This window comes from Varroa jacobsoni, unplaced genomic scaffold, assembly GCF_002532875.2.
Source record: "Varroa jacobsoni isolate VJ856 unplaced genomic scaffold, vjacob_1.0 scaffold_517, whole genome shotgun sequence".
Lineage (NCBI taxonomy): Eukaryota > Metazoa > Arthropoda > Arachnida > Mesostigmata > Varroidae > Varroa > Varroa jacobsoni.
In genome coordinates this window covers 301,039-325,757 of record NW_019213419.1, presented here as the reverse complement: position 1 = coordinate 325,757, position 24,719 = coordinate 301,039, and the positions used below count along the sequence as shown (strand labels likewise).

General features: G+C 41.7%; 1 long non-coding RNA gene across 1 annotated transcript; it reads left to right on the top strand.

Moving 5' to 3' along the window:
- The first annotated feature begins 13,243 nt into the window (after positions 1 to 13,243).
- LOC147753400 (uncharacterized) lies at positions 13,244 to 24,719 on the top strand. The gene is made up of 3 exons (XR_015311354.1): positions 13,244 to 13,374; positions 17,943 to 18,115; positions 20,790 to 24,719. It is a non-coding gene; the product is annotated as an uncharacterized LOC147753400 (long non-coding RNA).

Genomic DNA, 24,719 nt, shown 5'->3' with positions numbered 1-24,719 from the left:
CAAACCTATAATTATTTAGTTGTATTTAGTAGTAAACCTACAATTATTAGTTGACAATGTAAGAGACTTGTCTGACACCTACTCTTATTAATGAACTTGCTACAATATATATATATATATATATAGTAACCAGCACGAAAGGCCTAGAGCGGATGAGTAACAGCTAAAATTAAGAAAACAATTTTTTAATTTTATTATGAATCTTAGTTCTCAAGGTTACTGTGAGTATATATGGAGAAGTGAGAATGTAATAAATAAAAGACGAATATGGGAAAATATCTGTATTTGTACTATAGTAGGTAACTATTGAACCAGAAGTAGACCAATATAGTCGCCTGTAATACGTAGAATTTGAACCGTTAATATGCTGACACATATTGTGTTTCTCGGGTGGGAGTTAAAATTTGCTTCCGTAGTAGTAGTGTCAAGCTTCCGTAAACCTTAGTACAACTGAATCGAAGTAGTTTTTTTAAAGGTTCGAGTACTTATCTCGTACTATTATGATGGCAACATGCACGGGCCCGCTTTTGTGTTCAATGGTATTTATTCAATCAGATTAAGAACTAAGAATACATTGGATGGCAAGCAACTGATGCCTTCTTTTGTACGCAGCTGATGCTTGACGATGATGTTAGCTGGAGAACAAATGACCATATTGGCATCCGATATATTTACTCTTATTCAGCTGAAAATGCAACACTGTTCCGACAGTTAGATCCTAATGACATGAGGCCTAGTGTTGCTCCGGCAAAACCGTCAGCCTAGGCCTTTGCTGTTTCTGCTGGACCAACAACAGGAGACCACAGAATCTGTGTGCAATCCAAGGAGTTAGGTAACAAAGGACCTAATCCAGTTGAAGGGAATCTAGGAATCAGAAAACGAGACGGACGGCTAGACACCATCTGGGCAGAAAGACGTGGATATCTTGACAAGCCAAACTTGCCTATTGAAATGAGTTCGTGTTACAGTCACTGGATTTGGCCGGCTTCACATCAAGGATTTGGTGCCGCTAACGTCGGTACGTTAAGAATGGTTGTTAGTGACGTAGTTTATTTAGGGAACAAAATTGTAGTCGTAGTTTCGTAGTTAGAACATCGTCAGTTCTCACCCTCTGGGTGTCACGAGATAGAGGTTTAATATTTCAATAGAGCTGCAGGATGGAAATCTGAACTAGATCGCAACTTCAGGAAATATTCGGACTTCATTGTGTGCATGTACTGGATGAGGCTCTGAGTCAGATTAAAGCAAGTTTTATCTCACCGAACTCCTCCATTTTTCGGGCAACTCAACTCGTGGCCCAAATAGGTACAATGTGCAACGTTGTACGCGCTATACAGCAGAACATCGTCAACGAAACCGCATTTACGATTAAAGAAGTTTTAAGAATTATCTAAATTCTAATATTTGGCTAATTTGCGCAGCACTATATGTTAATTTCCTATTCCTTAACACTATTCATACTATGTAAATGTATTAAACCCAAAAAATTGCCGAGTAATTACTTAGTGCTTTTTGGCTTGCGAGTTTTTACAAGAGACTATACAAGATGTACTGGCCGTTTACAAAATATAAATTAGTTGTATTCACATGAGCATACAAACGGTTGTGATAGCCTTGTTATAAACAATGAACGAACTGGATATCGAGTACAGTTCTATCAAAATTTAAGCGGGACGCACAATGTTTGAATGACTGTCTTATTCTCAACGAAGACCTGAAATTCTCTGCCGCTTTTTCTCAGAGTTACGCTGATTTCTTGTCGTCTGCTACTCGCACTGATGAGAAGGCCTTTATGGCATATGTAATGACAGCCCTTTGGGACGCAAGCCAAGCATTCCCGCTCGTTGAGATTTTGACGTTTCTTTGCTGATAGGATGCAGTGTCACCCATGTTTCCCAGAGTCGCCATGCCTACTCTCCGTACCTCTTTCACGATTTTTGAAAACACAGAGGTCACGGACAGTGTGGAGTAGGACAATCTTTCTGCCTAGTGGTCGGGTAAATCTGGACCGCTGAGCCCTCTAAATCGATCGAATCGTTAGATTTATGTATACCATCGTACATTTCACTTGCCCATATATCGGATACTGGGTCACGTGTTCATGTATGCTTTCGACTCCTTTGTTTTAACGTACGACGGAGAACGGACCGATCGCTCTCGATGATGCGCCAACGACAGCGAAACCCATCCAGTAAACAGTAGGCGCTGCCAGTCCAGTCATATATCTTTGGCCCGGATTCACCAATGCCGCTACTGTTCGTCGTGGAAAAATACCCGAACGCAAGGTCTCGGAGCGTTTCTATTATGCGACTCGGTGACATTGAAAACTTAGCCCCCTTACAATCGAGTAAAATGGGAAGGAAGTAGGTGTTTTGAGCACTTTGAACGCCTGTATACTTATTCTGCTACATAGGACACTCTGTTATGGCCGGTATCATACCCTCACCCAAGCTCTGAAGCTCTCTCACCTAGGCTTTTTTTGTATCGTTAACCCGGAAGGTTTTCTCGACACATCGGATCTTTGAATCGTATCACGGTAATGTGTCATAGGACTGTCGCTAGTATCTTCCGTACATTCTGTATAGAACTGTTTCATTGAGTAGCTTGTAAAAATAAAATCGAAGTCGTGGGAGCGTATCATTTGGATCGCGCATGGCTCGCAGAAAAACAGGCCTTTTCCTCCCCGCTAATAATTTTCCATATGTAATCTACTCTACTTTCAACTAGATTGGATGATATTTAGTACAATGATTAGATTGTTTTCATGGTCGAAATGCTAAATTACCTTAATAGCGTGAAGCAAACGTTTTAAGAACAGGACCTTACGTAGAGGTGGTGGCTTAGGCTGTCGCCCCCTTTGGTTGTTAGAGGATAGGAATCGCGGCGTCGACTCTCGTTAACAACGCTTTTTTCCTGGTTACCATGCACTAACGATATTATTTTAATACACAAAGTGTGTTATACTTTATATAAGCAATTAATTTCATTAAGCTCGAAATATAGAAAGTCATTGGTATGCTATTTCTTTAGCACTAGGTTTTCGGTGCTCTCCGTGTTTTGTTAAAATCGTTCAGAAGCTAACTAATCTATTGCTTCATAAATTTGAGAAGATTTATTGTAAGTGAATTCTTTACGATCATCTGTCCTTTGGTGGACGAAGAGAAGCGAAAAAAAAACGCCTATGAATAGATGGGCGGCGGATAACGAGTGATAGATGGGCCCTTTTTATATATACACGCTATATAATCCGTGTTTTTCTTCACGTCCACCAAAAATCGATTTTCTATTCGTTCTACACTTTCGTTTGCTTTCATAAGATTCTACTTTCGTTTGCGATACAACCTTCCACGCGGCTTCAAGTCACAGTCAACCGTAGCATAACGTAGCATGGAACGGCACGCCGTAATGCCCTCCACTATCGATAGAGTTTTCCAATATAAGAGGCACGGTCGGCTAACTGATTGTCCTCAGTTTATCTTTGCCTTCCTATGTACAGTATCTACGTTGGATATCCTCGCTATGTGACCTCTAAAGCAGCAAATATTGCGTGCTCTGTCTAAGAATCGGAAGACCCAGTAGGAGCGATCGAGTAACAGTACTTCGGACAGTGGTCGGTAGCTCATCCTTTTCTACACGATTGGTAGCCTACCGACAAAATGCCGGTGCGTGGGATTATCGTCCGCTCACCGTACATCGTTCGCCTAGTGATTTATGATACTTATCTCCGAATAACAGGCCAGCGGGGGCAATAACGAAAATCGGGCAATAGGAAACAATCTACCTGGTCCAGGGGTCCGGTTTCCTCATGTCCTTTCTTTGGGCCTTATCCTATGAGTCCGTTACCCTCACGAAAGCTAGGGAAACATCTCTTCTTAATTCCTGCTCCTTTTGTGTAGTTTACGGACTCACAAATGGTTTTGACCGTTACGCACAGCAACGTAGCAGCAAGAAGGAGGGGATGCACTGAGAGTACACATAGAGCGGAGAAGGGTGAACGCGGCGCTCTTTGGTGGATCAATAACAAAGATCTAAACTATTGCTTATCCTATGAAAGAGCATAAACCTAAATGGCGAAATTTAGAGCGAAAAATTAGCCTTTAATCGTCGAGTAATGTAAACGAATAAAACTAAAAATATAGATAAGGGAACTAGGCACAATATGTCTTGCTATTATTTTTAGCCTTTCAGAATCGCTTGTTTTCTATGTTTCAGAAAAATATTCCGATTGGAATGCATGAAAATATTGATAAAACAATTCTGATTTTATCGTCCATAACTTCGTAGTTCGTTGAAAAGTTATTCAGGGAGGAGAAGAAGCACGAGTTGTACATGCTGTGTATAGGAGCAATTGTGCTCTGTTTGAAATATGCAAGACTTTGAGATTTAGCCATGACGCTACCTTATTCCTTTATGTGCTATGATGATAAGTTAATCAATTACACGAAAAAATAAGTAATTATACGAGAAAAGAATGCAAGTTTTAGAGATGTACAGCAAGACATCAGGTTTGCAGGCACAGATTCTTGGGCTACACAGCACACTAGCGGCTGGCCTCGCCAGCGCGTGAGGACTATGAAATTAAATAGTGAGGTTGCAGTGAGGTGACTCACAACGTCGTCGAACTGGTACGCTTTTTTTTTACGACCAATAGAAACATATCGAATTCAATAGGCAAGCCAACACACTTTCATAGAAACCGTTTCTCATGCGTGGGCACAAATCCTCGTCAACGCTATGAACACATTTTTTTACTGCGAGGCTTGAAGTACCGCACATCCCAGTGCTGTCCACAAATGATTTGAATCAATCCCGTTCAAACATTCATTAATGAGACGCCACTGTTTACAGCATTTTAGTCCATAGCCCCGGCTTCGGTGGCAACACCACGTCTTTTACACCCTCTGTGAAATGTTTTACTATGAACTTTAGCGTCACAGCCTGACCGACCACTTCGACCATCGAAGTGACTAATCCCTGTACTCGAACGATCCGACCTCTGCCTGCTCGCACTAGTTCTTGCATAAATGCAGCTCATCCAGATGATATGTTAGTCCTATCTAGCGGTAATGACGGGATTAGTTGGGGTTACATTTAGTATTGATACATACCGTGTCAATTAATAGGTTTACTTTCGCAAGGGGCGACACTCAGACTATTTTCATAACGACAGCGAAAATGTTACTGAGCCGGGATACGCGCGGAATTATATGATCGACAAAAAAAAAATTAGGGCAACGCGACGTGGACCACTATGATCACCTTCAATTAGGCCGAAAGAAAATAGTGCTATTGAAGAACATAGTCCGACAGGTATCGGTCTTGCCTTTTCGTAACTCATTGTAATTCATTTCGCATCGTCTTTAAGCAACGATTTAAGCCATAACGCCGAAAACGTAGGCGTTCACTGCCATGACATTCGACTCAGCTAGCATAGGCCAACGGTCGTTAGCTTGTTGCACGTGCCCGTTTGCTCTTAATGGCTATTGCACACTTAACTTAACCATGCATGCGTGCATACCCCATATGCTTATCAAACGGGAGACGTTCTCTGTCTGCGGACCTGCTCATTTTTGACTAATATTCTTATATAATATAATAATATTATTTTGACCCATTTCCACGTGCGGTTACATGAGTGCGCTATTGTTAGGACAATAGATACATCCGAACAGCCTTTATATATCTGCAGCAATTTATGGGGGCCTAAGGGCGTTACGAATCGCGAACAAGCAAATGGATGGTCTATCACCATACAGCAGTATGACTACCGTTGTTACTTTTATTATGAATGCTACCGTATGCTTAATCGATACGACAAATGCAAAAGCTTCCGTTGCAGAAACCACGGATCTAGAGACAGCTCAGAGCCGCTTCAGAGCGTCGACGAATATCGAGTCTTGTTTATTGCCATCGTAGGATTCTAAGGTAAACATGAAACGGCTTTATAAGAGCTTCGACGATGCTACCCTTGATGATAATAATATTCTTTACGTACGTAATGCGTATTGTACATAAAGGTAGAAAAAAATGTGTCTAAATATTGTACGTAGCAGTACACAATGATCTCATATAGAATATAGTAGAACTTGTAAAGGAAACTATATGCACTCTATAATAATACAATTAATAGTCAAGTAGGATATTTTGAAGACTATAGCTATAAAATACAACCACATTATGAGGTCATACATACTCCATCCAGTGACTTGGTATAGAATATACATGCACAAGTTTGTAATCTATGCACAATGAATGACTATGGGTTTCAAACATTACGCGTATGCCGTGCAAAGACAGACTGCTGCATTTCGATGTGTCGAAAGCTTCTTCCATTCTATAAGCCACTTAGATAGTGTAAAAACTCTATTGGACCACTATAACAACAAGTTGCAGTTGCAGAAAATAGAACGCGAGCGGGAACGGAACGCTAACGACCAACAGCCACAGAGTACATATACATAAACACAGATAGACAGGGCATAATTCGTAAGCTGTGTAGACACCCAGATACGAGACCACAATATGCTGCTGCTGTTGCTTCTTCTTCACTGTTGCTTTGCCATTATGAATCGACTAAACGGGGCTAAGGAAGGGTTAAATTAAGGGATCAAAAGTTAGAAGAAAGAATATCTACAAGAAAAACAGACGATCTGAGGTCACGAATCTGTACTAGGAACCAGGAAATGGAGGCGAGAGGTAAATTGCATTAAAATTGCAAAAAAGACTGAAGCTAGGTCGGAACGCGTGGAGGAGCGGTGTTCGCGCTCAGGCAGGTGAGGCTATGCTTAGTTGTGAGTCCACGAAACAGTCTACAGCGTTATTATTCATAGGCACGCGAACCGTTGCTCTATCGTTTCTAACCACTACAGCCATAATCATGGCTATCTAACGTTACCATAACTATTACCTGCTGACTACGTTTACAAATAGATTAGGAAGACCGTCGTGTCGGACAGACAATGCGGAAAACTCAATCTGTTGCAGTAAAGCAATGGTCGACAGGCTCGCAGTGGGCGGTAACCGTCGAAGAATGAAAAGCTCATTACAGATTGCCCTGACTTGTGCATATGTGGCCAAGCAATTGTTGTGAGATTTGGTCAACGTGGAATGAAAATGTTACTCGTTTCATTCAGTAATACTTCGAATAGAGCTGATAGATTAAACTTGTCGGCGAGCGTATGGACGCTCTACTAAAAACCGCTAGGAATCGTTCTAGGAATCAAGCTAGCCAATTGCAGGCTGCTTGACCATTATACTCTGACCGTTGTGTCGATGCGGTGCATACACATCGGGTTAGAGAAATTGAATGTACGATATAATGAATGAAGTCATAGGTAGAAGGCCCAAATTGAGCTTGCACATACCTCCAAAACCAGAAATACTTTCCATGATATTTGCTTAACATAGGTTATACTGGTCGTCTGAGCTTTCTTTTTCCATAAAAAAAAGTTGCGTCCTGACAGCTTCATTGAGTTTTGTGTAGACCGCAGTACTTTGACCTATTTTAGCATAGTCCAGTTGTTGTTGTTACCGTTAAGGACATTCTCCACGAGTTTCCATTCCGGTCACCGACCATTGAATGTTCAGTGGACTGCATCGCATTGTGTACTATAACACGTTTAGAAAGCATCGTTCGTGCTACTCGAGTATGTTTTTGTGTGGACAAAGGAAGCAGGAGACGGTGAAAATCTAAATCCGTCGTAAGAGCCGCCGAATGTGGACATTTACGCAGTACCAATATAAGGCAGCAGTATTCCGCGGCGGATATCATTAGGGAGTGGTTTGGGTAAGTATCTCGCTATTGTGGCCATTGCAAAGACTCTCGGGCAATATACCACGGTATAGGAAGAAAAGGGAAGGTTCGAGTGGACCTTGGTAGCCAGCACCAAGCAGCAGTGGCGTCCGAACCCGACGAGAAAAAGAAATTCTGGGGAAAACGGCACGGGAACCGGGTGGTCGTGGAGTAATAGCATTTTTTCCTTGTTATACATATGGAAATAGGATTGGGGGGTTTATCATTGGCTTATTTTCTATGAGAGGCGCCAGTCGACTGTCTGGTTGGGGATGGTAGACTTGCCTTGCGGCCCAGCTTAGCTCCACGCACAGAAGCCAACCGATCCCGACACTGTGCTAATGTTAGGGGAGGTAAAAGGGAAGCGAGCATTATAATCCTGGGTTGGAGACCTGCGCCCGGCGCCACGCCCTTTTATGTCTAAACCTCTTACGTTGGGGAGCGTGGTCTGGTGGTGAAACTTAGACGCGACCTTCGTTCAAAATGTAAGCGTCGTGACAGACGGCATTCAGATGCATCCAAGAGTGCGACCATCGATTCGTTTTTGAGCATTTTTTTGGAAATCATTGTAAAATATGGATCATGCGGGAGCACTATTTGTCACTTATTGCCGTAGAGCGTATGTTTAATATACTGTGCGACAAGCCATAGCGTTTTCTAGTGCCAGACAACGCAGTGGCTAGACGTAGGCGTGTATCAAGTTATGACGCAAATGTAGACATCTTAATCGGTTTTGTCTGGATAACGAATTAAAAGAGAAAAAAACTTGTTAGATAGCCATCGGAAAAAGCTGCTCTTCTGAACCTGTTGTCTTCCTTTGGATCTCTACAGGGGCAGTCTTAGATATGAATCAGGTATATGTTCAATTGAATTCTGAGAATTAATTGTGCCTATATTGCCTATGTTTCTTCTTGAGGACGAGTCTGGACAAACAATCACGTATTTCGGTGCCGGCTAGAAAAATACTTTCAAATGATCCTAAAGCATACGTACGTCGTCTTGATAGAGCTTTTTAGGTGATAACCCACTCTACATAGTTATATGCTGCTGACAGCCTCCGTTAGTAAGTTCAGGTCCTCATATGTTGGCATGACTAGGGTCTCAATACGAACTTATCACACGGCGGATTAGAGCGACCTTTCCACAAAAGAAATGTTGTGTACTTAAGTTTCTTCAAGTCGAAGAAATCACTTGGTTCCTTTTGATGGTTTATTTTTAAAAGTTAATATTTGTCAGTCACTAACAGCACATTGTCATCTCTGTAACTAAGTGTGCTACAAAAAGGCAAAGCTAATTCGACGGTAATTTTCATGAATGAATGGAACATAGAATACATTAAAAAGAGCCACAAGGGCCTTTCGACATTTGTGCTTGTCGACCCATCCACAGGATGTTCGCCCACTCGTCATCATTGATTCATAGAGAGAACGGCGTTTCAATACGAATACAGTGTAAGAGATACGGCATAATTAAGAAAACATTAGCATATTTAGATGAACAAGAATTTTCATGCAAGCCTGAAGTCGGCGATCGTAGCTTCACAGTCGACACGGCAGAAGGGACTATCAAGGTGACGTTCTAAAAAGGTGATATGTCAAGGGCAATGCTGTAGACCTGCAATTAGAAGTTAAATATACATACATTCGATCTCGGAGTGTTCTGTTTACTTTACCTGCTAGTCTTGTCACGACCGTTCTTCTAACATCGACCACAACTATAAAATCATATAAAGTTAATCAGCATTAGGATAATGGCTGGTGACGAGAGTCGCATCCATTTAAACTCAATACTACGCCCCATTTTATCAAAATGACCAATGTAATTATGCGACCCAGATAAAATGCGATCAAATTTGAAACTAAATGTTCTATAAATTGTAGGAATTCGAGTTCTGTTAGTACATATCCCGAAATGCCACATGATTTATCGGACAACTCATTTCCATACGCTTCCAAGCCCTATGGTTGCCTACGGCTTTCGTCACGAGAAGAACAAGAAGGCGGAGTAATTAGCGTGGCGCGTACGACAAACCGAAATGCAACTAAATTAGGTGACGAGCATGACCGACACTGAGTTCCGTCACGAATGAACTTGTGTCTCAAGCTCCCGGGAAATACTCATCTTTTCATTTTGCATAATTGTGTCCTTGAACACAGCTTCAGCGATAAATGTTCCATTTCAATGGAGAGGAGAACCGATCTAGCCGCACAACGCTTTCAGATCACATATACAGAAATCTGTGTCAGACTAGTCCCAGTCACCCCATATAACCGACCCATCGAAACTGACCCATACATATTGAATTTGTCATCGTAGGAATCGTAAAGCAGTTTCAGACATTTGTTTAAAACAAATATTATTGGGTAATGTTATTTACGATCGGGCAGGACCAGTATAAACTTTCGGAGATTTAAAATGCCTGCAGTTTATGCCGTAGGCCAAGAACTTAATTCCGTCACCTTCATCAGAGAGATTCAGTACTTAGGATAATGGAGTACGGCGACTACAATAAGATTACTGACACTTTTCAAACAGCTGATCAGTCAAGTAGTAAAACATGTTTTAATGAATACCCGCCGAGGAGCTAGGACTTACGTTACGCTAGAGTTCCCTAAAATAAGCTTCTAATACTTCTTTCAATGTCGTCAAGCTTGTTTACGATCACATAACATTAGACAACAGATCGACAGACAGTAGTACGTGTGCAGTTGGAAGGGAAACTTGTTTGGCTATCTGGTCAGTCCTACGATCGTCCTGTCGTCGACTTGACACGGGTCAGGTAATCGACATATTTGCAGTTAACCGGGCAAGAACGTTTACATCTTTACATGAGAGCACACCCTTGCCTTTCGAATTCCCTTAACCCGTTACGAGTTACAAACGCTAATGGCTTGAAGAACCCAGTTATGTTAAATTTAAGATAACGAACCTAGTAAAAGTATTAGACGGAGAAACCTAGTAAGAGGTACGTTATGAATCTTTTTTAATAGGTAACCGATCTGTAATCCTGAGGGCCGTTCGGAGGCAATTTGTACAGCTCTCCAAGAAACATTCTCGACCCCCTTCTGTAAATACGCATTCTTATAAAGCACAATTGTAATGATACGATAATAATATATCTGGTGTGCATTGTTGCTTTGACGTTAGTCATTATTACACCAACGTAAATCCCTCACTTCAATTGAAGTTCTTTCACGACGGCGGCCTACGGACACTACGATGGTACTACGGTGGCACCCACTGATCGTTAGTTCTCTGGTGCTATTTAATTGTGCTAATTAACCCATTGCTAGTTATATATTTAAAAAATCAAATGGGTTTTTTGACTAAATGCTTCTTGGCAGTTGTCTATGAGATACTGATCTGGACTGCGCATCTGGATACCTCTGATATGAATACATACTATTGTATATGCTTTTCGAATCTAGATTTCTATATCGTATCTTGTTTTTCTACAAATCGAAGCTATATGTTCCAGACCATAGTCTCTAATAGGCTTGCAATGCTAATTTCAGATTAATTATTGAATCAATTTGCTATCACACGCCAGACAATATGACTTCATCTTTCGAAGACGACGCGGCAAAGGGACCGGTATAATATTTAAGTTTAATACTCTTAGTGCTACAGGGCTGACCACCTTCTACAAATCAGGACATTAGCTAACAGAGATCAATGCTTCTTCCGGTTACGAAATCGACAACCTCACCAAAACGCGGGTGAAGACAATTCTATTGTTCTCGAGGAGATCCAGTCTAATCGAAACGCCAGTGACGGAAGAAGCCAGCAATGCCTTCGCTCCATATTGTACCGTAATTGCACGCACATTTTTTTTTAAAGAATCATAACTTTGATGATGCTGATATAGATCCTGTCTCGAAATATTCCCGATATATTCGCCAGTGTATATGTATATATTGTTACTGATCCATCGAATAGTTCCATCGAGATTGGTTATAGATACATCTGAAGGGATAATTGTCCAAGGATGCAAAATGATCTCCTTGTGTAAACACTTGGCACCGTTATATACAGGTATAAAAAAGTGTTCATTTGTTAGCTTCTGATATATAATGGACAGCGAGATTCCCCGATATTCCAACACCGTAGCGAGGAGAATGTAAGCCCCATAAATGACTGGATTCTCGGCATCCCAAACTGAACGTAACTAATCCATAGTAATTAGAAGCAGGCTAGCCAAATGTGAAACTCTGACAAGTTCCTATTAAGCAAACATACTTCACGTAGGGCTCAAAATTATAATACGGCGATATGTAGGAACGTAAGCACATCACTATAGGCTGGAGAGCAGACATATTGTCACTTGTATCTCGGAATCGTTGTTACGGGCGCCTTAATGGATACAAGAGTAGCATGTAGGAATTATGTAGTTAGACACAGATACGGTATTTGATACATATAGCAAGAGTTATGGGCAAACATAGCAGTGTAGACGTAGATCACCTTTTTACACAAGTCAGGCATATGGCAACTTACCAATAGTTAGCAAAATATCGCGGATATAAAGTCTACTTAGTCAAGACGACCGAATAACTAGTTACATTATGCTATAAACCGACACAGATGAAAGAAGGTTTACAAACAACGCAAAGTTGTTAAATCGTCCTAATTGTCATTGAACAATTAACTTCAATGAGAGCATTAGAATAGAAAGGTTCCTAGAATCCCTTTCAGCTTAAAGGAACAGAAGCATATAAATGAATTGGTTTTACAATATATCTACGTAAGAACTAAGCTATTTTGTTGAAATTTTACAAAAACGAGCTTTGTTTTTCCACCTGCATGCTATTTTAGTTATATTAATTGTATTAGATAATCCTAGGCAAATCAAATTTCACTACGCGTCACGTGTGGTCGGAACTCTACTTCGGTCTAGTTAATCATACCTCAACTGGGGGCCCTTCTAACGACGGTTGTCGGATGTGACCAAAGGGTAACTTCGTATCTACCATATAAGATGATGAATCTATGGCAAAATGCAGTTCGCTATTGTGACAACTTAGAAGGATAAGACTGAAGTGGATAAGTTTAGCTGCGATCCCTTTCGGCCACTTTCGTAACTTGTAATCAAAACGGTGTAACTGTCACTTTCGAGGCAGTGACAGTGGTTACTTCTTGCATGTTCCTTTCAACGAACGGCCACACGACTGTGTTCGCTATGCGCACCTGCCATCTTCAGGCCTAGCGCCACATTCCTATTCGCCACACTCTTTCGTAGATTACAACTTCGTGTGCTACATTGAAGCATGAGTCCATTATATCTAGGAGTTCTGCGCGTATTTTGAATAGATGCTTTGAAGTTTCAGCCGCCTAATGTGGGTTGCATTCTGCGCGAGCGTCGATGTGGGTGAGGGGCGGCGCAGTGGTCGGTGCTACTAACCTACGTGGCATGTTAAGGTCCGACCTTAGCAGCATGAGTCTACCGTTCATTTATGGTTAAATGTCGGTGTGAGCAATGTGAATCAGGATGGTGCGGGTGCAGAATGTGTAGTTCTTTGGTCCTATACGGTGTTCACACTTGGGACAACTTAATATGTCTTTAGTAAGCAATTATTTTTCAGGTAGGTTGTATAAATTGATTTTTGTTCAATTTTTGACCAATGACAATATAACGTTTCGCCGCTTTTCCTCATCCTATCCTCTTGGCGTTGTGACAGAATATTTATCCAAATTTAAGGCTTTGATATGACAAAAGAACCTTCCAGAAGTCTCGTAAAACATATTCTCGCTTATACGATATATCTTCGTATCCTCATTCGGCATTTCTCAATCAATTGTATTTGACTACCTCTAATGAAAGTAAAAATGAGATTTGGTTTCTGAATTCACTCAGCAAGTGTACACAGTTCGGACGAAATCGACATTAGTCAAAATACAGCAGAAGACCGCACGAAACAAAAGAAAACACGACTATTTTTTTAAAATAGTTGCTTACAATCTGAGTAAATGCTAGACGCTCTTTTCAGATCGGTCCTGCCCTGATCAGCCTTACACCCATGCTATCCACCTGTTAAATGTAGTCAACTCATACTGAATTGTGCAAAATCACTAGCATATATTAGTTCCTAGCCTCAGATTCATTTACGGAACCAGCTCTATTTTCATTTAGCTTTACGGCCTGCGCTGTAGTGCGTGATTGTTATGAATGTGTGAGGATAGTTAATAAAGAGGGCGACGCAGACCTTTACTGCACGCAGAAACTATCCTTACGCTCTGGACGTACGTCACCTATCGCTTTAACAATGGCAGTACTAGTAGCACAACTGTGATGTTTGTGTCGGCAAACGCCTAACCTACGCCTATTGGCCTTGCTGTACAAGAGATTGCAATTATTATCAGACTCATCATATCTCCATAGAAGGGTCAATTACTCTAGCTGGACCTAGTTGCTGCCTGAACAATATTCGAATACTTTTGGGCCAAACCACTTCTTTCTCAATCCGCGGATGGGCATATACCATGCTAAGCTCACTGCTGTGTGTACAGATAAACCCATTTGACTTCAAACGAATTAGGGAGTGCTTAATCAATGAAATACATGTGAGTGTCGATAGTTCCTACAATCAGATTAACCAAATATAGGATTCGAGCGATATTTCTCTAAATACAACCACGGGCTTTCCTTTATCAGGTAATGATCTGAATGTATGACAGGATAAGTTAAACTTTTAGAAATTCGCATGTATCACATCGCACACACCTATCCTGCGAACACACACAATCGTTCCTTACAAAAGTTGCACAAAATAGAAGGGATCTTTGCTGTCTCAGTTCATACATCCTTGAGAAATACAATTATAGAAAAAAAGCAATTTTACGATGGAAGATAATGCTTGTTTTGAAACTAGTTTCTGTTCTGCGACACGCAGACGATGGCTATCCTATGTACAGTCGTCCTTGCGTGAGCTCTTAACGTTAGCTGGTGTAAATTGCTCACAATAGTTCGGTTACCAATCTATTTGCGCTCAAAGTGTATCCACCTCTTGCCTCTACGATAGAGAATTATTGCAACGACGATACTTACGAAACTTAGAGTCAAGCAAATATAGGACGCTGACTTTTTTAGTACTAAGCAGAACATGAGTAGGCTACCTTTTTACGAAGTCAACACGAAACGGACATTACCAAGCGCAAGCCACACAAAACAACGAGTTGTTCTCACCTCCCCTTCGCTCCTCCATCTTTCTCTCTCCGCCGTATGAATATTGGGGACGACGCACTTGACAAATGCCGGCAATATCAGCAGCAGCAGTGATCGCCACGGTAAAAAGAGCAGCGGGACGTTTCAGACTGGCGGGTACAGCTAGCGGTATTATTGGGAAACCCTGTGGGCAGACTGAAGGCCAGTCGTTATTGTGTGACGTAACCAGACAATCTCTATTTAGTCAAGGACATAATGACCCAAATTGAAATAAGTTCAATTCTTTCTACATGTATTAGAATATATAGGTTGGTAAGCAAAGAGCGTAGAAATAGAAAAAACAGCATAAATGGTAACGATGAAATGAAGGTAATTCACTTGAGTGAAAACAAAACAAATCAAACTTGTACGTATTATAAAGTTGTTCTAATGGAGCTATTCAATAAGTGCGACGTTATTTTGGTTTGTGGCTGGGATAAAAACGCCGCGACATCTTTATTGTAGCTAAGGGGACAACGATTAGTAGCCTAAAGCATCACTTATATTAGAAGAATTTGTTTCAAAGTCGATTTTGAAAAGAAGGCGATAGTAATAATCTACGACGTACGATTGCGCTTTAGCTACATTGGATTCGATTTTATAAGAAGTGTTACTCAAGTGAAAAATGCATAAGAAAATGTTTTTTTATGACGTACCTGTGCGCACAGAGAGAAGCTGTAGGGTACAACAGCCACTAAGAATTCAAGTTCCAAACAGACACCTCAAGAAACCAGAGTAGCACACACGAGATGAACAATTTCATTTGCGAACAGCGCAAGAAAATGGAAATCGATGTTGGCCTATCTCGATGACGAGAAGGGTCATGGTACGTTCAGTCTGACGAAGGCAATCGGAGTGCAGTTGTTGCGTTAGACAGCGTCGATCAGGCCATTCTATTCGAATTGAAAATATGATAGCGTATCAAACGACCTCGTACACAACCAATGTTTCATACGCAGGCCTGTCGCCAGACTTCATGCGCGCACACAAAGTCTTCTTCTTTTAGCCGCCTGCAAGGAAACACTTCCCATCGAAGTGGGGAAAGCCATGAAGCGTGAATGCATGAGCAACTCACCGGGAAGAAAGGTGAAGGGCAGGTTAGACTCTGCTGACGTTTCGCTCGTCGATCCCTTCCCCCTGTTTCTCTCCGTCGGAGCAGGGCTATGCACCGGCCAAAGAGTTAAAGACCCGCCAGATCATCCTCTCAGGCGGCTTGTGAGAGGTTTTGACAACAAGAGCTCAGGAACGAGGTCGCTCCTGCAGTTTGACAACGCAGCGCCGGCCACACTGTATTGACTTTTCCTAAAGAGTTAAGACGGAGTGTCAGTGCTACTAGTAGATAGGAATGAATGAGGTAGGGGCCTCTGGCAGGTTTCTATCTGTTCGCCGCTTTGCAAAGCAGAGTAGATCCTCAATCGCTATGTCGCCATCCGTTCGAAGACCAACCAAGAACAAGCCTCATTTCGCCATACGTGTTTCCGTCGTATGAATCAAGACACACAAGTTCAGCGTAGTCACGTAGCTTGGCTGAGTTCTCGCCAGACTTAAGCGGAGCCAATTTCTTTGATCACGCCACAATCTCTGTGTTTTCTCTTCGTTCCTTCAATGCAACTAGTCGGCTACATGGCCAGCCATGCGCGAACCCGGAAGGAGATAGGGGTCGCGTAAGCAGAATCGCCGTCAACGCAAGAAGAACTAGGAGTGCAACGAGAAGGAGGATGGACTACTAGGGACCAGCAGTGGCTGGCTTGAAGAGAACAGACTTCTTCTCAGTAGCTAACCGAAGCAGATTCGGCGGTAGCGCTGGTTTCGGAAACTTCGACGGCTGCGGCAACAGCAACGCCGTCGTCGGTGCACTGAAGCAGTGAAGCGAAGCAGTCAAAATGAGCCGGCACAAAAGTGGATAAGCTTCCACGTTTAGGGGAGGTGGCCTGCTCCGTCACTGCAAGCCTGGAACGGCTAGCTTACCAAAGAAAAGAAATCGTCTGCTTCCATGCCCTACACATCGCGTCCTTTGTCTTGTGAGCGGACGAGATTCAGATCTCCATGCAGACCAATAGGGGCAAGTCCAGTTTACAGTACGAAGGAACTTTCGGCGATTGCAAAAAAGCTGTTTGTTCTGCAGCTCTTATGTGTAATAGCTGCCGCACAGGTTGATTCGGCAATGATGGCGTCGCGTAAAATGTCAAGTACAATGTTAATTTTGTACTTTTGAAAAGAAGCTAGCTATTTAGCTATTGACAGCTTCGAGCTAAGTTAAATTGATCTCTGCGAAGAAAGATTAAATATTTTTCTTTTTTTAAGTGATTTTTGGAGAATCTTCATCAATAGCAGAATCCACTGAACGTGTCGGTATGCCCGAATCGATCGTCGACTAGATTGTTCCGTGGATCTAGTTTTTTATCTGCTTCTACCGACCGATCGCGAAGTCTATATTCTTAATTTGTTTAAAAGCTGATTAGTTATTCCAAGATGACCATTAATAATAACGATTAGAAAATAACAATATCCGCACCAAGGATTACCAAGCTAAAGCACGCTTTACTACCTAGACAATCGGAACAAAGTAGGTACAACATCAGGACAAATAACTGAGTTGGAGACTTGTCTAATCTGCGCATAGGCTGAAACTATGTAATTTAGGCATAATTAGAAGATCTATTGGAAAAGTGCTTCAACAAAACATCAATAAATAGGCCTATTTCTTCAAAAAGTTCTCTATTCTTATTTAGTCAATTAGGAAAGACGCCCACATCACCGAAAAGCCTCCATATGTAACTATTCGAATCCCTTCAAAACAGAAAAGTTCAACTTTCTGCAGGTAAATACATTCTGTCAGGGATAGTTTTGGTAAATATTACCGGTTTACAGGCTCATTGCATTATGATCTCGCCTAGCCATACGCCAATGAACTTTTTCTTTCTCGTCTTGTACCCCGCCATTTTCCAGCTCCACGTCAAACGGTACAGCACCTTTTCAAGACTCGAGTCGAACCGCTCAGCGGCTCAACCTTCTTTTGCGAGCTATTCATCTTTTTGTTTGCTCCATTCCGTTATCTTGCTTCGAAATCACGGCACAGACTGAAGCTACCCTCAACAGAAGGTGCCACCCGATATTTTATGGTACGTCTCTTCGCTGTTTCACTGCGCACAATATATCGCACTGTAAAAATCACCATTCTTCCCTTTATTTCTCATCGAGGCCCATTTTTCAGCTTCCCAGCAATGTCGACTACGGTAGTCAGGATTAATCTTCGTGGAAACACGGCGACTGCTTTCCTGGCCGATCGATTAAACTCTCTTCAGCAAAGGCGGTTTCACCTGAGATTTAATCAGCAAATTCTGGCCGGTTGGCTAGCCATCGCCAGCGCGAACATCACGATAATCAACACAAACACTGACCACCGATACCCCAGTAAACGACTCCATGCTTGCCTAGCATATCCGTGGCATTGGTCATCGTGCCCCAGCGTCGCCGGTTTTTCGTGGTGATTCGCTCGTATCTCACTACGTCTCCGTTGTAACATGTGGTGACACCGCTTAGTGCGGTGAGCGATCATTGTTGTGAACTACAATTGTTATTATTTTGACTCTCGATGATAGGCGCAATGACGATGAACGGGCGAAACGGCAACTTTTCTACAGGCGTCTGTCACACGTTCCAATCCCTAGCCAACTTATCCTCGGCGTTCATCCTTTACGCTCTTTTGTTTAGGCCATTCCGTTGACAGCTCATCGAGTGTATCAGTCGTTCTCTTCCATTGATGTGTGCGGCCTGTGTAATGTATCTGTAGGAGTCTGCACGAAAAAGCTGACTTTCGGGTTGGCGAATTCATCTATTATGATTTGTGCCTTGAATGGTGAACAGACGCTAGCCGGCTATCGAACTAGGCGTTCTTCTTCACACCTCTTTTGTCTGTTGTCGTCGTTGTTTGAATCGCAGGCTTGACTTCCTTGTTATACTTGTATTTCGCTGCTACTAACAGGCCCCATTTCATCTCGCTACTGATGCACCTCACGTTTTGCAACGCATTTATAGCTATCGTTTCTAGTCGGTGCTTCGCCTACCGGGAAAAATCATCGTAACATCGAATCAAAGTAGCGTAGTGGCTTTGTGTGATTGAAACAGCGAGCGCCAACAGCAACAATGCTGGAAAGAGATAAACCATTCGGTAGACGTATACGCGTACAAATTCTTTGGGTAATGTAGTGTTTGGTTGAAGTCTGATGTGGGAATCAGAATCATGCATCTCCATCTGAGCATGCATACGACCTCGAGCCCATGGTATGGCCAGCGGCACGCAAAAAGTACGCAATCGCTAACCGACTCCGAAGAGCTAGGCAGGTGCAGACGGCATCTAGGTAAAAATCAAGATAGCACATAAGACGAAATGCTCTTTCCAAGATAAGTTAGGATAGGTCTAACGACATCTTCACGTTTGTAGGTCACATCCGGTGATGCAAACGTGTTCTATGTTGTCATTTTTGTAATTTTCTTTATTTTCGAAAAATACACATAGACTATGGCACAGCAGGTCGGCAAAACCATGCTAGTAATCGGTAAGCAGTGCTCAATAAAAAGGATGACAGTGGACTAGCTTTATCTGCAGCTATCTCGAAATTTGTGAGAAAAGGTTAATACAAACATTTTAATCTTGAATAATGATAATTTGAAACGAGGAGATTTTTTTGGCGATGAGAGAGATGGAGAGTTTCGCCCAATGGGAAATTGATTTTTTATCCCCTGATGCAGTAATTTTCAACGAATATCGGATGTGAAAACGGTGAACGATGTCCACAGGTAGGGTCCGGGCCAAGGCAATAGAACCCATCGTGATGGTTGTTGCCAAAGGAGCTTCTGATTGATTTATTGGTTGACAGACCAAGGCACAGTCTATAGAGCTGAGAGATATCAAAAAGAGCATGACGAAGGTAGTGTACAGAGATAGAAAGGCTACGAAAACGGCACGCAAGGCCTCATTCTGTAGGACTTGAAGATGATTTTTACATTTACGCGTATAGCCAAGCCCCAAAACTATCACACGGTAAAACATAAGAAGTGCGATAGGAATTTACAATTTCGAAAGGGGACGACCAGTTCGAAAGAGACATCTCGAGAAGGGCAAATAATATAGGATCATATTGTTTCTGATTTCTCGGATGTAACGAAAGATGTTAGAAAAGTATGTTCTAATGCTAGGGACGAGTAAAATTTTGGGTCACGTCGAATGCTGCTGTTGTGGACTAAGGCCCAGCTATTGCTGAATCATTCATCAACAATCCAGACGATGCTGTTAAAGCGTCGGAATCCTCAGAGAAGTCCCGTGTGTTTAACCATCCTCGAACAAAGCAAAATCAGTTACTTATGCAGGTCCGCGACACCAGGATGAGGCAAACTATTCTTCAAATTAGAGTCACTCAAAATAAATGCGCTTTTTCTATTCTTCTTGCATTTAGTGCACTAACGCTAATATACATAGGTACTAAGACCTTTACTATTATGGTTCTTTTCCAATAACATTATCAGGCTGTCGGCCACTTAATTTTAGTTTGATAAGTATCTTTTCCTCTTTTTGACAGATTAATTTTAATAAGATGCCCACGCTAAGCGTAACAGAAATCTGCAAAGATGCACCCGGAATGACAATCAAGTTCCTTTAAGAAAAATGAGAATCACCGTATTATATGCTACTGGCATGCAATATCCCTTCGCTGAACGGAATTATAGAGAGAAAAGTCTTCTATTGTCTCCAAAGAAATTGAAAATAACGCTGTTTTTGTTCTTGTTTGTTTCCAGCAATCAATATACATGTATATAGTAGTAGGCAAGATGATATTGGGCAATGGTTGAAGAATTGAAGTTGAGAAGGAATACATCGAAAAAAGTGTAACCTGCGCCTGAGTGACCTGTTGAAACGTTCATAACGTCTGCATTCTTTTCGCCCTGACTGAACCACATGGCAAGGCCGAGGAACCACTATTGTGAAGGCTATAGCTCTTCATTAATGTTTTTCTGCATACACCAATGTAATAGTAAATAGACCCATCAAATATGTCTCCATGTCCGCAGTTACCTGTATTTAGTGTCTATTTAATATCTTCGCACCAATAGAAGGCCACTATTAAAAGGATCATAGAGATAGAGAGGGCGAATTTATATCCTTATTTTTCAGGTTTTTCTGATATTTTCTTTTATGACTTATTGTCGATATGAATGTAGAGGACGGGGAATAATTAAGACCCAGATAATCACGACTGTGCGCTAAGCGTTGTGTTTGATGCCAGTACGGTTTATGCTGTGACATATTTTGATTTTATAATAAATACACAAAGCAGGCTGTAGAAGTTTGCAATGGCCCCATTAGCAGATGCGTTACAGACCATGCTCTTTCAGCAGGTGTTACTCTGCGTATAATTGAAATAATTACCAGCGCAGAGGATGGCGTCGATGCGTCAGATTCATGCATAACTCTATCCAAAGCTCCATTAGTTTTTGTTTTTCATTAAAACATCGCCTGTTCAGATCTACGTAACTATCTTTCTACAGATATAAGCTGGTCACCCATTTGATCTTGACCCACCCCTCTGCAGTGTTTACGATAACTGCGCGCAGAGACACAATTAGACAAGAAGCCTTGAAGGTTCGCGCAAATGAGCGAATCGAAACTCAGATATATATACGTACGTACATATTAGAAGGATATAATAAAAACTATCTCAAGGCACAACAAAGCACACAAATCGAAAACTCATCGATTCGAGAATACTACAGGGGGAATTATCTACAGAAATTTGCCAAGCCACAAAGATCGTACACGTGTAACAAACGATACAAACCATTTCAAGTCGTTTGGTGCTACTTCGCTAAGTGGCTTAGGTTGATGCGTTCTGTTACGGCTCTTCAACTGCTGCTGTTGACAATAATAAGAAAAAAAACCGCAAATAAAGGTAACGAGCCTTGTTGCAGGGCGCTTTTACTGATAGGCCTTTTATGTACAAGGTGTAGCTCTAGCAACGCTTTTTTGTAGTGTGCTGGAGCTGTAAGTAGACCGTTATTATCTTACGGATAAGGCAATCCAGGGGGTTGAGGCAACGGATTGGAGAAATAGATGTGATGTCATGCTGTGATGTTTATTATTGGCAGCAATAGCAGCGAGAACAACGGCAAGGCATCTCAAGCCACGCGGGGCGATACTTACGGTACCGAGATCACAAAATTTCGCTCAGACCTAGAATATATTAATCATTGCATTAGGCCACCAACACGCACACGCGTCAGCTGTACACGCCCTGTAGAATCTGTCTTAGGGATCAACTGTACGGGTGTTATTTTATTCAAAATGTCATAATCTCTTTGAACATAATACTCAATTGAAATATTTGTTTTGTAGTTCGTTTTTATTCTGATCACTGAATGCAAACATTGTATCACGCTCGCGATTACCCAGTACCAATCCCTGGGGGCCTTTTATATTGAATACGTTTTAAGATTCAAATAAAAAAGATGACGCCCGACCGAAGCGTCCATTCCATTCCATTTATACGATGCAAGCCAAAAAAAAAATAACGATTTCGTTCTAAAAAGATTTTTTCAGCAGGCTTATGTTTCTTTAATCCTCATTATTCCGACCAGACTTGAGCTTGTGATATTTGGTGAGCCAAAATGCTCTGTTGTTTGCAAGCACGATGTTTTTTTCCCGAAGCACAATTCTTGCTGACACTCGCCTTTAGCAGTTCTACTCAACATTGTGGTCGGTGAGATAAGCTTAGAAAAATAAAGATAAATCACCTTAGAGTACAGGTCTAGTGTGCTACAGCGATGAGTCACAAAGCTAAATTTATCGTTAATGATGTTGGAACGAATCAGAGATACGTTGACAAAGGCTGAGCATGTTAGTGCCATCAAAAACGCCGCCATGTCTGAGTATAAGGCTGTTTCTCTAATGGTGTCTGGTAACTCTGATACGAAAAGAAGTTTGTAATGCTGGTATGCACATTGATATCTTGCGCTTACATTGATGCATGCTCTACTTCAGGCAATGCTTCATGAACGGCAAGTAACGCTTTTCCACAAATAGCAAAAAAATTCTTAGAAGTTATAAATTAAATTCTTTATGAGCAAGTCTGCAGCCGACAATTTGTAATGCACTTGAATGAATCTATGTGGTCACATAGGTTGTATGAATTTAGGTGAAATTTCGACCTTATCAATAAAGGAATAATTCTGTCAAACCTACATAGCAGCCTAATATTCATGAGCATGAAGGAAAAAGACGTATTAAAATAGGAAACGTGCACTAGAGTCGGCAAACCAACCTCATACGTTTTGAAAGATCGAGGAGAGGGCTCAAGGCAACTTCGCCGTGAGCCTAACTCGAAAGGCACTTTCGTATGTTCGCTACGCAGTCTGGTCCTGGCATTGCTTTAACCAGATCGAACAAGTTGCATCGAGTCACGTAGCCACGCATGAAATTGCAGAGCTGCTTCTTCTTCCAGTCGGCAGCTGCTTGCCACGTTTTCTCGAATCCCCCGCATATCAAAGAGTGGAAGGCAGCCGGAACAACTCGAAGGCTGAGCAACTCGAAGGGAAGTCATATTACCATCGAACAGCAGCGTCTGACGGATCACTTCAGCTATTACTCTACCGCTTAGGAGCGGAGAAAGAAAATAACGCAAGCAGAAAAGTCAACTTGTAAATTGTAAATTTATTCAACAAGTTTCATGTAAGGACTGAAATCTCCTAGCGCCAATATCGCATTCCGTAGTAGTGCCTATGGCACGACGAATGAATATAATATACAAACAACGTATCATAGGAGAATGTAAAGACGTTCGAAAAATCGAATAAAATTAGTCGCTCTCATTATTAAAATCTACAAAATGGGTTCTATAAATGAGGCGAGGCGACAAACTAGACCCACATAGATGATGGGTAAGTAGCAACGCAGGGGAGTTTACCGCTCAAACAGAGTGAAATATGGGCGGAAAGATGCTTCTATCATTGCATATCAGCACACTCTGTAACCTTGAGCCTAATAATTTGATTTGACATGCACACAACTGGGTCGGGTTAGTAAAGGAGCAATCGAGTCTTGCGAATAAGCGCACCAACCGGGAGACGAAGCTTTCTCCGCAATCTTCTTAGTTGCTGAATAGCATTTCGGTTTCATTGGTGGTTTACCGCTCAAAATGCACAGACGGCACGGAAGGGACAAATTTTTGTCGGAGGTCACAATTACTTAGGAAGTTGAGTCGCCTTACCTTGTCAAAAACTGAACGAACACGTATCGCCAACTGTCCTTTGCAACTGCACGGAAAACTAAAACTTATTGGTACATTGTGCCGACCTACCGGTATCGCAGGGGTGTAGCCACATCTGTAAATTTAGGGAAGCAATGTTTTCCTCTCATGTCCACTAGGTGTCCTTAGATAGTTATTGAATATGTTGTGAGGGGCAAATCATGTATTTCAATGATACTCTTGGATGAAAAAGAAATAGACCTTGCATAGCTGTAAACGTAAGTTTCAAGCAAAAGGTACCTCCGAAAACATGGCTGGATCAGATGATTATCTGAACGACTTTGGGTGGAATTAGTGTAAATTTTTGTCCGAAATTTCCTACTTTGCATAATGTGCAATGGTTGTCAGGTGACGGAAAATGTAAATTGCGATAAAATATTTCTTAACTAGTTCCCACTCAGAGAACTCAACGGTAATCGAATACTAA